Source organism: Chinchilla lanigera, unplaced genomic scaffold, assembly GCF_000276665.1.
Source record: "Chinchilla lanigera isolate Chin_1 unplaced genomic scaffold, ChiLan1.0 scaffold00040, whole genome shotgun sequence".
Classification (NCBI taxonomy): Eukaryota; Metazoa; Chordata; class Mammalia; order Rodentia; family Chinchillidae; genus Chinchilla; species Chinchilla lanigera.
In genome coordinates, this window is record NW_004955441.1 from 17,318,684 (window position 1) to 17,334,378 (window position 15,695).

Sequence of the window (15,695 nt, forward strand, 5' to 3'; positions counted from 1 at the left end):
AGTTATTCTCTTGGAAAAAGTATGTACAGCTGGAGAAATGCATAGTAAATTAACAAAGGACTACTTAAGTTAGGTGTCTAAGATTAGTGTATGAAATTTGTATTTACGTGGTTGATGTCAGGGAGGTGAAAAACACAGGTCAGTGGAATGTGTGATAGAAGATAGTATGCATCGAAAATGAAGCAAATTATGTGTTCCATGCGAATGTTTCCTATGTATGTTGTCTAATTCATCAAACATTCAATATGAGTAATTTAACATAATGAAACTGGAATTTACATGCATGGTTTTAGACTTTAATTTTCTTTGTATTTTTGATCTTTCTAACTTCAAACCCTTGTAGTTCAACTTCAAGGAAGACCAAAGTTGTAGAGAGTGGGATATTCATTTTTCTCCATGTCAGTATTCTTTATAGGCAAGTATTACTTTTGCTTTAAATAAAGAATTCAGTGACCAAAGAAACAATGGCTTCTAACATTCTTCTTTTTTTCTTTCTTTCTCTTTCTTTGATACTGGGGATTGAACCCAGAACCACTTCACCACTGACCTACATCCCTAACTCTTTTATATTATGAGACTGTGTCTTGCTAAATTGCCCAGGCTCGCTTGGAATTTGCGATCCTTCTGCCTTGGTCTCCCAAGTGCTGGGATGACAGGACTGTGCCAACATGCCCAGCTATATCCATAATGATGTTGACTGTGGTGTAAAGCTTGATTCTGTCTTGTGAATTATCATAAAACTTTTTTCAAGAGAAGCAGAATCAACTTCGCACAAACATAAACTCAGCAACTTCCTCCAAGCAACTTTCAGCAGGTGCAAAATTCTCCACCCCTGCCCCTTAAATTTCCACCTAAAACATCTTATTATTTAATTCTTTTCCCTCCTTCGTAATGGCATTGCCTTAATTTAACCCTGATTTTGTGTCACTATCGTCTATATATATATATTTTTTATCCTCAGGGGGACTCTGAACACAAAATCTGCTCACCACTTCTAAGGCTCAAAATCACTTGATAAATGTAATAAATTCTATTTCCTGTGCATTTATTATGTGCCACACTATTCATATCACCTTCTGTGAATTCTTTCCATATATCCTCACTCCAGTCCTATGAGGTAGTTATCTCTGTTTTCCACATGAGGAAACTGAGACATATCAAAGTTCAGCAATGGGCCACTCTTGCCATGCCCCGGGGCCTGGCCAGCCTCACCATGACCTAGTGGGGCTGCCTGCCCGCTCCCTGCCACAGTTGCCATCTGTCTGTCTGTCCCTTGCCTGGTAGCTAAATTATAAACATTTGACCTCACTCAGAATGTGCAAAGAAGAATAATGGAAGCCCCTGAATACCTTGCTGTGGATGAAACTGACTTCAGAGATGATGAATCTTATTCAGTCACATCGCTCAAGACCATCCCAGAACTGTGCGGAGGATGTGACTCCCACAGTGAAGACAGAGCAGCCACCCCCAGCAGCAGACAATCTGGACAGAACTCATGTTGGGTACAGAAACAATCACTACACACGGCTGCACCACAAGGACAGGCAGAGTGTCCGCAGCACCTCACCTCTCTGAAGGAGGAGGATCGTCTCTACGAGTGCAGCATAGAGAAGTGGACCCCGGCAGGCCTGGCCACGAATGGCCAGTTGGTGTGTGTACGCTGGACGGTGAGTGAAACTGAAGCCACTGCAGAGTTGAGTTGTTCTAAGGATTTTCCGAACCTTATTCATTATGCAGGTTGCTATGTTCAGGAAAAGATTCCTTTGTGGCTTCTTCAGTTCATGGGAGAACAAGGCATCTCCCTGGGTGAAGTAGACCAGAAGGCAACAGTGCTGTGCATGTAGCCTCGCCGCAGGGTACCCCGGGTGCGTACAGACTTAGGTTGAGTATGCAGCGAGCATCACCATGCATGGCCTCACAGGTGGTGAAGCTGACCAAGCAGCTGAAGGAACAGACTGTGGAGTGTGCTATGCTACAGACCCAACTCCACTGACTCCTGGAAGTACTTAAATCTGAGGGCAAGTCACGACCTTCTTCACCCAGTTCACCTTCTTCACCAGCTTCCAGAAAGTCCCATTGGAGAGTTCCAGAGGCAAGTGAGAAGTCTGTAGCCAAAAGCAGACCAGAGCTGGGTGTGGTGGCACACATCTGTAATCCCAGCACTAGGGAGACTGAGGCAATCGGATCATTGTGAGTTCGAGAACAGCCTGGGCTACAAAGTGAGCTCAAGCCCAGCCTGAACTGCGTAGTGAGAACCTGTCTCACAAAGAAAAAAAAAAAGCAAACCAAGAATCCAAAAAGGGATCCAAATTCTTGGAGGCCTGTCAGCCTCCATCTGGGTCAGAGCCAAAGCAAAAGATCATGATTCTGATAAAATTCTATGCTAGTTATCCAGAAAAGGAGTCTCAGAGAATGTCTGAACTCAGGAAAAGCTGACTCTGGAACTCCAGGATCCTCAGACATTTTATAGAAATTCGAGGAAGATCCCTCTGGAGAAGAGGAAACTGAAGTTAGCCAGGCTGCGGCACCTGATGCAGAGCGGGCTGAGTGAGTCTGACACTGACTCCAACAACTCCGAGGACCCCAGGCACACCCGGTGAGAAAGGCTGAGCGCCCGGCCACAGCCCATCGTGGAGAGCGCGCAGAACATGGACAGCACAGAAAGCTTACACCTGATGATAACGAAACACTCCTTGGCATCAGGACGTAGGTTTCCATTTAGTATGAAGGCCTCCAAATCCCTAGACAGCCATAGCCCATCTCCCACCTCAGAGAGCAGTCCAGGGTCCAGGCTCGGGGAACACGCCTCCAAGCCAACCCTCTGGAGATCCTACACAGTCCCGCCCTGACAGCACCGCTGCCCAGAAAGTTGCCAAGAGGCCCAAGAGTGTCCTCGAGTCCCTGTCTTCCAAGCACCAGACGTCTCAGAACTTGAAATTCAGAGTTACTTTCGAGAAGCGGGTGGTACAGTTGGAACAAAGCGGCCCTGAACTAAAGGGAAACAAAGACAAAGGCAGACCCTCCCATGGAGCTCCACAAGTAGCGAACCCGACGAACCACTGAGAAGAACTTTTCGAACCTTCCGGTCCATCATGGAGACACTAAGCGGCAACCGGAACAATAATAATAACTATCACGCTGCCCTTAACCGCACTTGGAAAGAGGCTGGCAGATGCCAAGGGAAAGGTAAACCCCGGGAGCTCGCGAGCTCTGCTAGCAAAGGAAAGAATAAAGCTGAGACGCACAGCAGCTGCGTCAGTCTTCCCCGTACCACGCCGACTGAGGGCATCTGCATAACTGCACGGCAAAATCACATCCATAGAGAAATGGAGAAGCCCTGCAGCACAAAGCACATCGCGGAGCCACAGTCCAAAGAGCTGTTCTTGTAAATCACCTTTTAATATCTCTCACTGATGCCCTTGGACACCGTTGGAAATTACTGGACTATCTTCTGTGGAAGCAAAATGACAAGAATAATTTCTCACCAGCAGAAGAACACAGTATCAGGATGCCTTAAATGTATAGGGTTAGACTAGAAGATACATTTTGGGGTGATATTTGTGTATATAATTTGCTTTTTTATAAAGGTGCTGTTTAAGAGCGTGGCTGGGCAAATGTGTGTTTTTTGACATTGGATGCATTCAACCTACTCACCAGACCTTCCCCAAGTCACTGACACCATTTGGTATTTCATGGATTGCATGAGTATTTGCTAATGTTGGTTGAACTTGTTCGACTCAGCTCCTCTGTGAGACCAGGTCAGTGGTGTTATTTTCTGTCAAGTTTTTTTTTTTTTCTTTTGTCATTTCTACTTTTTGTATAAAGGAAATAAAACAATGTTATCAGCAAAAAAAAAAAAAACAACAGCTCAGCAACCTTCTCAAGTTCACACATGCGTGGTGGTGGAGGACTCAACTCCTGAAGTTTGACTTTGGCAAGGTGCTGATGCCCTCTTCCACACGATGCTTTTTGCAAGCCTCTTGCAATCTAATACAATTTTAAATGCTTAAAGCTGCTGATTCTCTGTGCCTCTTGCCTTGTACACATGCTTCAGTGCATGTAGATGAACTTCCTCTTCCAGCACTTGCATTTTTTTGGTTTTTGTTTTTGCCTGAAGGCTTTAGCTAGCCTCTGGGGTTTGCTTTGCTTCTTGTGTGTAAGTCTCAAGGATCAGGTGTCATTATTTAACACTCATTGTGAACCAATGATCAAAGAGAGGTCCCGATTTGCCTATTTTTTGTTGTTGTTGTTGCATCAGGAATCAAACTCAAGACCTTGTGTTTGCCAGGCAGGCGCTTGTGCCACTGAACTATATCCCCCACCCTCGGTTTGCCTATTCCTGTGGCACCCCTCTCAGCTTGCTTTTGCACTGACTTCAGAGTTTCCGGTGGGATTACACAATTAAATGTTAACATGTTCCAGAACAAACCCTTAATTGCCCACCTCTTTTCCTACCAGTCTTCCTCATTCTTCTTTGTGTGTTTTTTGGGTTTCCTATAAAATAAGCTAATGGTACCCCCATTGCTTGTTTAAGTACTATTTCTGGAGGTTTTCAAAGCCCATGGTGCAGACATGAGCATCTGGGCTTCTGTCCTTTCTCCCAGACCACCTCTCCTACCTTCTGTCTTGGAATCCGGCAGTTCACTCGGCTTCCTGGGCATGCATGCTCTATCAGTCCTTTACGTGCAGTGGTGCAGGGTCAAGTTCCTCCATGTAGCTTGGTCTTGCTTTCATAATCTAGCTGAGAAATCCTTGCTAATATTCTTCCTCAGTTTAAAGTTAAAATATACTTCCCTCATTGCAGAGGTTTGCCTGAATTTCAGAGAAATGTAATGAGCATTGCCTCCGTTGTTGCAGTGTGTATTCAGTCATCACAGTGATTATCTTAGTCTTTTAAATGCAAGCTTGCCTGTTTCCTTCCTACTAAAATACAGGCACCTTGGTGACATAAAACGGATCACTATACATCTTCTCCTCAGTGCTCACAGTAGAAGCTTGACGACCCTGTGTCATGGTTTGTGTCTGGATGTTTCCTAAAGCCTCATGCAGGCATGGGGCAGCTTCTAGAGTTTGTGACTGATCCATGGTCCATGCTGGGATTATGGGTGTGAGCGCTACACCTGCCCTGGGGCAGGCAGCCTGCGTACAATATAAGGAAGAGAAAGAGGCTTGCTCTCCCTGTCTCCTCCCTTTTGCTCTTGTTGCTTTCGCTGTCTTCTGCTGTCATGAACTGTTGCCCTCTGCCATGTGCCACCCTGCCTTGGAGCCAGCTGAGTATGGACTGAAACCTCCACAAACTGTGAGCTAAATAAACCTTTCCTTCCATTAATTCTGGATGTTGGGTATTTTGTCTTAGCAACCAGAGAAAAGTAACTAAGACACCATGTCAAAAGAGTTATGAAATATTTTGGGTTTTTTAAAATTAATATTAAAATTTAAATAATATTTAATTTTTCTTTATAAATAACTTGTGGCTCATTAATTGCCAAAAGATTTTCTATGTCTAGCCTAATGTTATGGTGAAAACTTCAAATGATCTACAGATTTTTATTTTGTGTAACTAATATTACAAAGTATTGGGAGATTTGGGCAAAATAGATTTTGAAGTATCTATATTGGTTTACCTGGGATTTATAGAAATTAAATAAATATAATCATATTACTACAGAGAAACGGAGGCTTTCACTATATGGTGAGGCTATATTTTGTTATTTTTTCAATTTTATTATGAAATGCTTAATGAAAAGTAAATAAACAAAAATAAAAACTCAAAATGTACTTTAATAGCATAAATAATGATTGCATTCCTTAAGTATGACATAAAAAATTCTTCAATTTAGTGTAAGATGTTAATATTATGAATTAATTTTTTTTTTTAGAAATGAACCTTAACTTATTAATTAAGTGAATGAATTTCCTGTGGAGTTAAATGCCGTTTTCAATGGTTTCTGTCCATAGATACAATTTTCATACAGCCTAGTCTGCATTTATAGTTTCTATTTACACTGTGTAATTTCTTTAGGTGTATACACATATTATTCTAATTTTCTATTCCTAGTTGGTTGCCTCCCCGTCTCTAAGACTGAAGTCTCTTATACTGCATATTGCTGTCTTCAGATCAGTCATTCTGATTACCAGATTCAAGCGTGCAAAAGTGGTCAAGAAAAAAGAAAATTTTAAGCATTTTCTGTTCCTTTCAATAAACCAGAGACATCAGCAATGCACCTATCCCAGCTATCTTTGTCTATACATATACAGTTTATTTTTCATTTTAAGGAGAAAATAACCAAAACAAATACATAAACAAAACAGCATAGAAACCAATAAAATGTTTTAGAATGATTTAAATGATGCAGAATTTCAACACAAAGTGATAGGATATTAACAATGGTTGCTATATTATGTAATGTTGTCTTCAAAATGGTTGCACATATAACCAGATATAGGCATGCAAAACTGAGAAAACAACTGCACATTAACTATTCATTTCAATAAACCAACAGGTATTAGTAGTACAATTATCCTAGCTACCCTGTGAATACATATACTTTTTTTTTTTTTATCATTCCCAAGTTTCTAATTACTTGTTACTGCCTTTGATTGTTTGATCAGTCTTACATTCTTACATCTGGTGAACTAAGCAACTTTGTTGAAGATAGCATTATGTAAAATAAAAAAAAGAATGAAATCTCAAAAAGAATTGCTGAAAAAAGAGACACTTGCATGTAACATACACCCTAAGTAGCAAAAGAGCTCAGGACTTTCTCTTCTGTGTTACCCTATCATGTGTCACAGCAGTATTTTAAGCATGGTTCTGAGAACTGAGTTTAATTCTTCCAGTGATACTAAGTCACACTCCCTCTGGAGTAGCTATTTGTGTGCCTGGCTTTTACATCTAACACTTTCTTTTTCTCACCTTCCATTTGTGAAGAGAATTTCTAAGATACATTCAAGTCCAAAAATTCAAAACTATGATACTCAAAGCAAATGTGATTTAGCCAGGTTGTCAATAAAGGCAATGAAGAAAATGCCTACGTTCAACTTTTACTTGTGTTCATTTCAAGAATATTGTTCCCTGGAATGACCTCTTGTGATGGACACCTCATAGTGATTTGTTTCATCAAATTCCTTACACATCTGGTGAACTCCAAAATGAAAATGGGATTGGCACAAGTGACAGAAATCAGTTAACACAGAGCAGGGCAATATCCTTCCTGCCTGTGGGACATGCTCTCCCTTTGGTTCGGAATGCTTCTCCCACCTTCCAAACCTCACATATGTAACCCCTACTCTTAGACTTTCAGATTTCAGCCTAATAACAGTGCATCCATCAACATCCCCATTGACAATTAGTTCATAACAACCAGTGCAGTACATTGATTTCATAGTAACCCTCATAATCCTTATAAAAGATTATTTTTATATATTTATTTATAAAAATTTATATTTTGAATATTTATCACTGGGATGTTAATTTCACCAAGAAAGTGAGTTTTAGCTGGTGCAGTGCCTTGTTCTTTATGAGCATTGAATAAGCTGGAACTGAGGACTGACTTGCTTCTTGTTACCAAGTAGGTAGTCACTATATTAATTTGTTTGGAGAAGCATCTCTCCTTGGATTTGCTGATAGGATCCTGGTAATCCTTCTTGTGCCAGTCAAGTGAGTTTTTCTTTACCTCTCTATTTAAAATGCAATCTCCACCTGAACATCTTTCTTGGGTGTATTTACACTGATGCACAAAAATAAAAGTTTAGCACAGCTCCAAACTGACTGTGACTCTGAGTTCCTACAAAATAACAACAGCAACAACAAAAAACTATGACAGCCTTACATTTCCAGTCACAGAAATAGCACTCAGAAGATGTGTACTAATCAAATGGGTAAATAAATGAATAAGTGGAAGAAAGACATCCATCAGAGCTTCTGATAGTGCCAATTCCCATGGTACAGACAACTTTTACCTTATAAATTTATCAATGGATTGCTAGAGAAATCTAATGCAGTTTTCTTGCAGGCCAAACCATCCAATCGAGTTTTGGATTCTGTGTAAACATGGGGCATACAGAAATGTAACGTTTAAGGCTGGGGATGTAGCTCAGCGGCACAGTACCCACCTCGCAAGGGCGAGGTCCTGAGTTCGATTCCTGGTTCTAAAAGATAAATGTAATGTTTGGTTTCTCATTTCCAAGATGAACTGTGTGTGAACGACAATAGTATTCCTCAACACAAGCCATAGATACATGAGTGGAAGCGACCAAAACTCTCTCGGTAATCAAAAAAACAATCATTCTGTGTAGAAGAATCAGAGAACACTTCAAGAAGGAAGTGGATTTAAATGACCGCTGGAAAGATTCAGTGTGCAGGCATGACTGGCCAAGGAAGAAGCACAGGTGAAACTAAAAAAGTTACAGTTCACATAGGATCTGGGAAACAGCCCGCTACTGTAAGGAAACAAATCGTTACACAGGCTGGAGCAGAGCGCTGGAGTGGACTATGGGTGGTGATTTTGAAGACGCTATAGATCATTAGACAATAGGTGGGTTTTGAGGAGGAATACTATTTTTTCTGCCTTTTTGGATTCAGTACCTGGAACTTGTGAATGAAACTAAGAAAAGAAAGATTATTATTTGCAAAAAGGATATCATTTTATTAGTTCTATACGTATAGAATTCATAGAAAAGAAGAACTCAAGGAGGTGGTTAGACTCAGGGATCACATCCCACTTTAACAGCAAACAAGGGTGTGGCTTCCAGGGATGATGAATCATGGATAGAGCCTGGGAAGTGAGGGGGGACCTCATGGAAGGTAGTGGCTACTTCAGTAAGGTCTGCTTATTCAGACTTGTTTCCATCTGGACTCTGTCTACAGTGATGAGCATGGGTCCCTTTTCCAATGATAAGAAGTGTATGCTTTGGTTTTTCACAGTCAAGGAAAGGGCAGAGAATGCTTCCTGCATCTGCTGATTCTCAGTGATGTTTGTCTCAAAATAATCCTTATGCCAAGTGATAGCATACATTAGGGTCGCTATTCTGACTCCTTCATGGCCTCGAATCCTTCACTGTAGAGCTTGGAATTCAATTTGTGTATACTAAGCCTTTCAGTAACTCTAACAAGAAGCAAATGGCTATCCATTCTTTCCCTCCTCCATCACATCTATAACATTAGCCAACTTCTGTGAAACTATTCTCCTCGGTGATATAAATTTGGAAGAGCTGATCTTTCAGGGACTCATTTCAAATTTCCAGAAAATTTTTTGAGAGACTGAATTCTAACCACTTTTGTCTTGTGAATTAATCAATAAACCTTGTAATCACATGTGCATTTCCAATTGATAGATGTTAAGGATGATAGGGAGACACTTACAATGAGAAGAGAGTGAGAAACATTGGACATTTAAATGTAAAATAGCCTGAGTGTTGCTATGTCTTTTTGTGTTTCTTGCAGCTCTGTTCAGGGAAATACAGATGAAATGAAACTTTATTTGAGAATTTCCCTTGATCTGCAATATTATTTTCTGAGAAATATCATCAAATCCAAGTTTCTCTTTTACCATTTCTAAGAGTTACAAAAGGAATTTTATCTTTATCAATTCCTTGAACAATTATGATAGCTTTTATAATTACAGGCTGAGATAATACCAGCCTATTTGCAGACAAGATGAGAAGAAATACCTTGACATCAGTTGCAAAAAGCATCGCATAATTCCATTAGGAGCATTTAGATTGCCATAGCACCATCTGGATATCTCTTTGTTAAGAAGTCCTTTTTCACAGATTAATGTGCTCATCATACATTTATTCATGGTGAAGAGTTAGCTGATGAAAACAATGCAGCAGTAACTTGCTGCTATTTCTTTATCTGCCAGCAAACATCAGTGCCTCTTTCTTCAATGTATCCTGGAGAGTCTCAGACCTAATCTTAAAATTTTACATTTGCTACTCTGAAAACATATTTATATGCATAGCATAATGTCACTTTTTTGATGAACACTCTTGCCTACCATGTTGGGGAAAAATCATACTTTAGCATGAAAACAAAGAAACAATAGTTCTATCTGCAAATAAAAAGATTGTCTGAAGTGAATAGTATTAATCAGGAGGTGCATCTACAAAGAAGAATTCGATTAAAAGAAACCAAGCAGCTTCGGTGAATATGGAGTGATATCCTTTCCAGATCTGAGCTCCCCATCTAGTACCCTTAACTGTTTATTTGCATTTTAATTGCTTGAAGAACAGTAGGATGCTAGTGAAATTCCTCAGAAGGCAAATAGTCAAAAGACTTCATTTAAATGCTGTAGTTAGTGATTCTCATTGCACTGCCACACCACACTTTCTCTAATAGGATGCTTTTAGAAGGCAGTCTGAGCTTGTAATTCTGTGGCATGTTACGATGCTATTAAAAGTTGTGTTTACCATGGCTTTAGGAGGTTTGAGACAAAAACTATGGCCTTCTCTTTGTAGCATGGTCACAGAATTATAATTATATAATAATGCATGAAAATAGAGTTCGTATCACTTCGAATTAACAATTTTTTATGTCTGTCTACTTTGATAATATGCAGCATACTTAAAATGAACAATATTTTTATTGCTGTTTTTGAAAAAAATTCCACTTACAGTGTCCAAGTTATTGTCAAAGGCTCTTTTCTGGAGCAAGAAACTTAGAAACAAAGCACCCAATACCTTTTCAATCCCTCTGAAATGGTGTAATTCTATTTCAATGCTAAGATTGATCACACACACGCACACACACACTTTGAGTCTATGTGTTGGAATGTCTGAAGTATCGGCAGTTAGAATAGCTAATATCTGGAAACACTTTACTTCTATGAAAATCAGGATGGTGCCTAGGCAAAAATCTTGCAGAAAACGGGACCTTTTGTATATTATGAGCATCATAAATTCCAAATTAGGTAAGAAAGTCACATTTGTGAAAAAATTCATTACTTGAGAATGTCACGTGTGAAGTAGGTCATAGGTGACAAATTTTATTGTTTTAATAGTTTTTCTTGTAGAGTGCTCCATTGCTCTTCTTATTTGATAAACTATTATGAGATAATGATAATGAAGAATTTATAGATATTTCTCCTTTTCTTTTGATAAGAGAAGAAAAGTATCAAGTGTAGGGGTTGGGGATTTAGCTCAGAGGCACAGCGCCTGCCAGGCAAGTGCAAGGTTGTGAGTTTGATTCCCGGTACCAGAAAAAAACAAAGAAACAAACAAAAAAAAACAAATGAAAAGTATCAAGTGTAGTTAAGTGTTTGGGGCAGCAGTAACACCAATTGGTCCTACACACTATTTTTGTCTCAGAGCTGTAGATCACATGTATGGATATAGTTGTACATGTTTACATTTACTTGTGCATGTAAAAGTGTTTAACAATGTCCATATCCAGTGAAAGCTGAGGAAGATTAAAAGTATAATTCCACAGCATTGATAAAGAGCAAAGTAATTAGTTTTGTTTTACTACCATGCCTTACTTACTCAAAGTATCATTTCTCCTTTAGTGAAATGCTATAAACAGCTCCTGAGAAATAACAGCTAATATCACCATGTGCTTGCTTTGAGGGAAAAGCTAACCTATGTAGTTTTTCTGCATTAATTAATTTCTTCTTTATGACTGTGATGTAATGTGGGCACTACAGTTACACTCATGTTTTACAAATGGGAAAAGTGAGGCACAGACTCTTCATACAATTTTTTCAAACTTATAGGAGAAGATTTTGGTCGAACCAGGATTTAAATACAGGCAATGAATGTCAAGTTCTTTCTTTTAATCATTATTTTAGGCTATATTCTAGAGGAAAAAATACTTGAAAGATGAAATATTTTGGAGAAAGTAGCTAAGTTAGGAAAGTATAATATAGTTTGTACTGAGAAATATACATCTTTTTTGTATGATTTTTGCATTGTTCATTTATTTTAAGTGTTTTTGTGTTTTCATGTTAATTCCCAGGAAGTCTGTAGGCCACTCGAAAGTAAATGCTGCCTTTTCTAGTAGCATTTCTTTGGAATGTTCCCAACTCAGAAGCAGTAGATTCTTGAGAAATAACCTATTATTTGATAATAAGTGAATAAATATATTTGAACTTCCTCTTCCTTACTTTATCTGCATTCTGTCTCTCAATTTTCAGTGTTGGAAGACACACAGGGTTCAGACTTTGAAGCTGTGAAATCCCTCTCACCATCCTTGGCAATAATTCTCAGCAGGAAATTTCCATTGATAGGGAAACATGGATTTCTGCCCAAATCTTACCTAAAGTATCGTAAAAAGCTGGGTTTGTGAGGATGCTGGGTTCCTAGCGTGTTTATCCCACCCGTCTCCTTCTCTGTTGGGCCCTCAGGGACTGGCCCTGCAGCTACGTGCTCCGGACTTCTAGGGACTGGCTCTGGGTCGTACTTGCTGCTGTGACGCACAAGCAGAGGAGCGGAAAGTGAGAGGAGGAGAAGGCCTGGTAATTGGGTAATGCATCCTGAAAGCGACCCGCGCTGTGGTTATATTTTTCTCCAGGTAATTCTGGAGTCTGAGATATGATGACAAGTATTTCTGTATAGCAGAAGCCCCACGAGTGGACTTATCACATTCTGTTTATTTCTGGGTTGCTTCACCATGCCTGCTTGGCTTTTTATTTCTTCTGTCACACGTGTCTCTGAATCCTACTCTCAGACCTTTTTGTTAAATTACTTATGCTGGTTTTGTGTCCTGTATTGGGTTTTGATGGAAGACACATAACAGCTACATAGCACATGGCGGCTCAGCAAACTCTGCCGTGCAAATGAGGTCATAGGATCCTCCCTGACAGTCTTTATTCTGTATTTCACTTCGTTACCTGTGTAGTGCCAGCTCCACTGGCACAAAGCTCCACTGTTCTGTAATTGGTAATGTGTGTTTGCATCTGCATGACCTCCCCCCTGCTGCTTACCCTCACCCTTTCACCACCACCAGCAATACGTTCTAAAAGGAAGAAGAGTAAGAGCATATGAGAGCTCTGTAGTTCCTATTGGCTTAGCACAAGTATACTTTTGTTGACTAAAAGAAGAACAACAAAAATATGGTTTCAGGGGAAGTCCTCCTGCAAAAAGTATCTCTCAGAGGGCTGACTCTGTCTCTTTGCAGTATCTTGGGATTGTCAGCCACTGAAAAGTAAAGAGTAGCTTTACCTACCCGCCAACGGCAAGGCAGCTGAGTGACTCCACGTCAAAGGGCCACCACCTGTGCTGCTGTCCATCACCGTGTTAGGCAGAAGTGCCCATGCAAGGTTCATCTGCCATATACTTAACTGCAGTTCAACTCATTCTTAGCGTGTCACCCTAGAACCCTTGAAATATTTGCTTTCATAATTACTGTGATGGGAAAATTCAAATACAGAGATTCTATTTTTCCAGCTTAAGGGAGGTCATGTACAGCATCTTATTTCTCTTTCTCCCCTTGTTGAACTTAGCAATTTCCACATTAGCAGACAGTGAATGGTAAAGTGCTGAAATGTGGCATAGGAATCTTGGCCATCATTGACCTTACTGTTTTGTTTTTGTTTTTGTTTTTCTTAGAAATAGTCTTAAACCAATGGCTAAAGATAATTGTAAACTCCTGTTCTACACAATGTTCTAGGTGTTACCAGGTATAAATAACTAGCATACAACAAGCCTCCCATGCCCAAAGACTGCACAGCTTAGCTGGGGAAATGATCAAGATCAATATATACCCAATTATGTAGTTCTATTAAAGTAGTAAAAATTAGTCTGAGTTTGAGCAACTCAAACTAACAAGTATTTATTAAGTTCTTTTCTTTTCATATCACACTGACCTGACAGTCACAAAGTTTGACAACAAAAATTACATTTGAGTCAGGCATAAATAAGCATGTTTGGCTGAGTAAGGGGTAAGCAATGATATTAGAGGCCTGGGTCCAGCAAAAATAACAAAAGACTGAGCTCTGTTATGGAGTGGGCCTTGCAGTTCAGTGTGGAGACATTAACCTCTTCTCAATTGTTTAATTTTTAAAAATTATTTTAATATTTTAAAACTATAATTTGGACATGGAGAAGACAGACACAAATTTTTTTTTTTTAAGAAGTGGGCATTATGACGTGGTTTGTATTCTGTAAGAAAGATGTATTTCTTCTCTTTATTCAATAATTTATAGCAGTACTGACTCAACCATACCATTGTTATTATTTGGGTTACAATAAAACAGGATATCATCAATTTGTATCTTGCATCATTCTAGCTTTACCCTTATCAAGGTTTTCAAGTTGGTCCTTGTGTCCCATTGGGATTAGCCTACTACTTTCCTTTTTGAAAATGGCCTTATTTTAGGGTACCACGAGGTAGATGTTCCAGGTTTGACTTGCGTTTTCCTCATCCCAACCTTGGATTCAGCCATTTCTCCAGCATCCGGGGTTGAATTTGTGGAGAACGGTATTCGCAGGTCAAGGTCTATGTGCTAAGTACGTGCAGCATTCCCAGGCCCTCGCAGCCTCACTTCTTCCCTGTGTCGTGCCTGAGGAGCACAGGCCGCTTCACCACCGAGCTCCTTGCTGGCTGTGCACTGTAGCCGACTTCGATCCAAGGCAGGACTCAAGCGATCAAAGAATATCTCAAGGCAGTGAAAGCTGTTACCAGAAGCACTGCAAAATCAAACCTGTGGCTGAACTTGTAGAAGCTCGTTCCATGCCGAAGTGAAAATCCTTAAACACTACCCAAGCTTCACAACTGGACCATTTTATTATGAACATACCAGGGTAGAATATTTTTCTTGTTGTCTAGTTCAAGATATATGTAATTTCCCCCAACAGTCTTGTCTTACTGGCACTTAGTACTTCTCTCTTTGCTATCTCATTTAACCAAGTCTTGGACGGCTTAAGGTGATGTACTTGAAGAACTGTCTTAGTCACATGGACTCTCATCGTGTGTTGGGCAGAGTAAAGCAGTTTGCCTGTTGCTCTAGGGATTCGAATTGTTTCTCAGCTCTTGCGGCAGATAGAAAAGAGAATTTATTCATGTGCACTAACCAGTGTATCTCCACATACCAGTGATTGTTTCCATTTCTATGTCTCTGCACCCATATTGAGCTAACTGTGAGGTCATACTCAGGTTTGCAACTCTAATTCAGTAGCACAGGGTTTATTCTCACCTTATTTTCTTGTTTACCCAAAAACTTCTTTGGTTAGCAGTGAGAAACTCGGCTCTCTCCATCTGCCACACATGTGCTTATTTCTTCATCTTCCAAACACATGTATAATGGTTTCAGAACAGTGAACCTGCATGCATGCTGGAAGTAACTATGCTGTCTAGAGTATGGTGTGGATATATCCTTTTCTGTCTGTTAACATACTTCTCAGTTAACACAAGTTTTTCCAAAATCCCTTACATCATCTCTTAGTATTTATTTCTTTGTTTACAGCAAGGTTTACTATTTGAAATAAACCTAAACAACCTTTCTAATTCATAGTTCCACGGATTAGAAGGAGGTGTCTATCACTGCAGTATTCTGGAAACAGCATTTCTTTCACCCTAAAATTTCACCTGTGTGTCTCTGTATTGACCTCACTGATTTAATCAATCATTATCCAAGAACATCTATTAAGTCTGATAGGTACAAACATGGAGCTTTCCAATGCCAAGCTAAAATTTCACTTCCTAACTCTCCATTGTGTATAAAAAGATCAACTTTTTATTATGAGACACAGGATTT

At 39.7% G+C, this 15,695-nt stretch overlaps 1 pseudogene; it reads left to right on the forward strand.

Moving 5' to 3' along the window:
* The first annotated feature begins 1,377 nt into the window (after nucleotides 1-1,377).
* LOC102019330 lies at nucleotides 1,378-3,389 on the forward strand (annotated as a pseudogene).
* The last annotated feature ends 12,306 nt before the right edge of the window (nucleotides 3,390-15,695 follow it).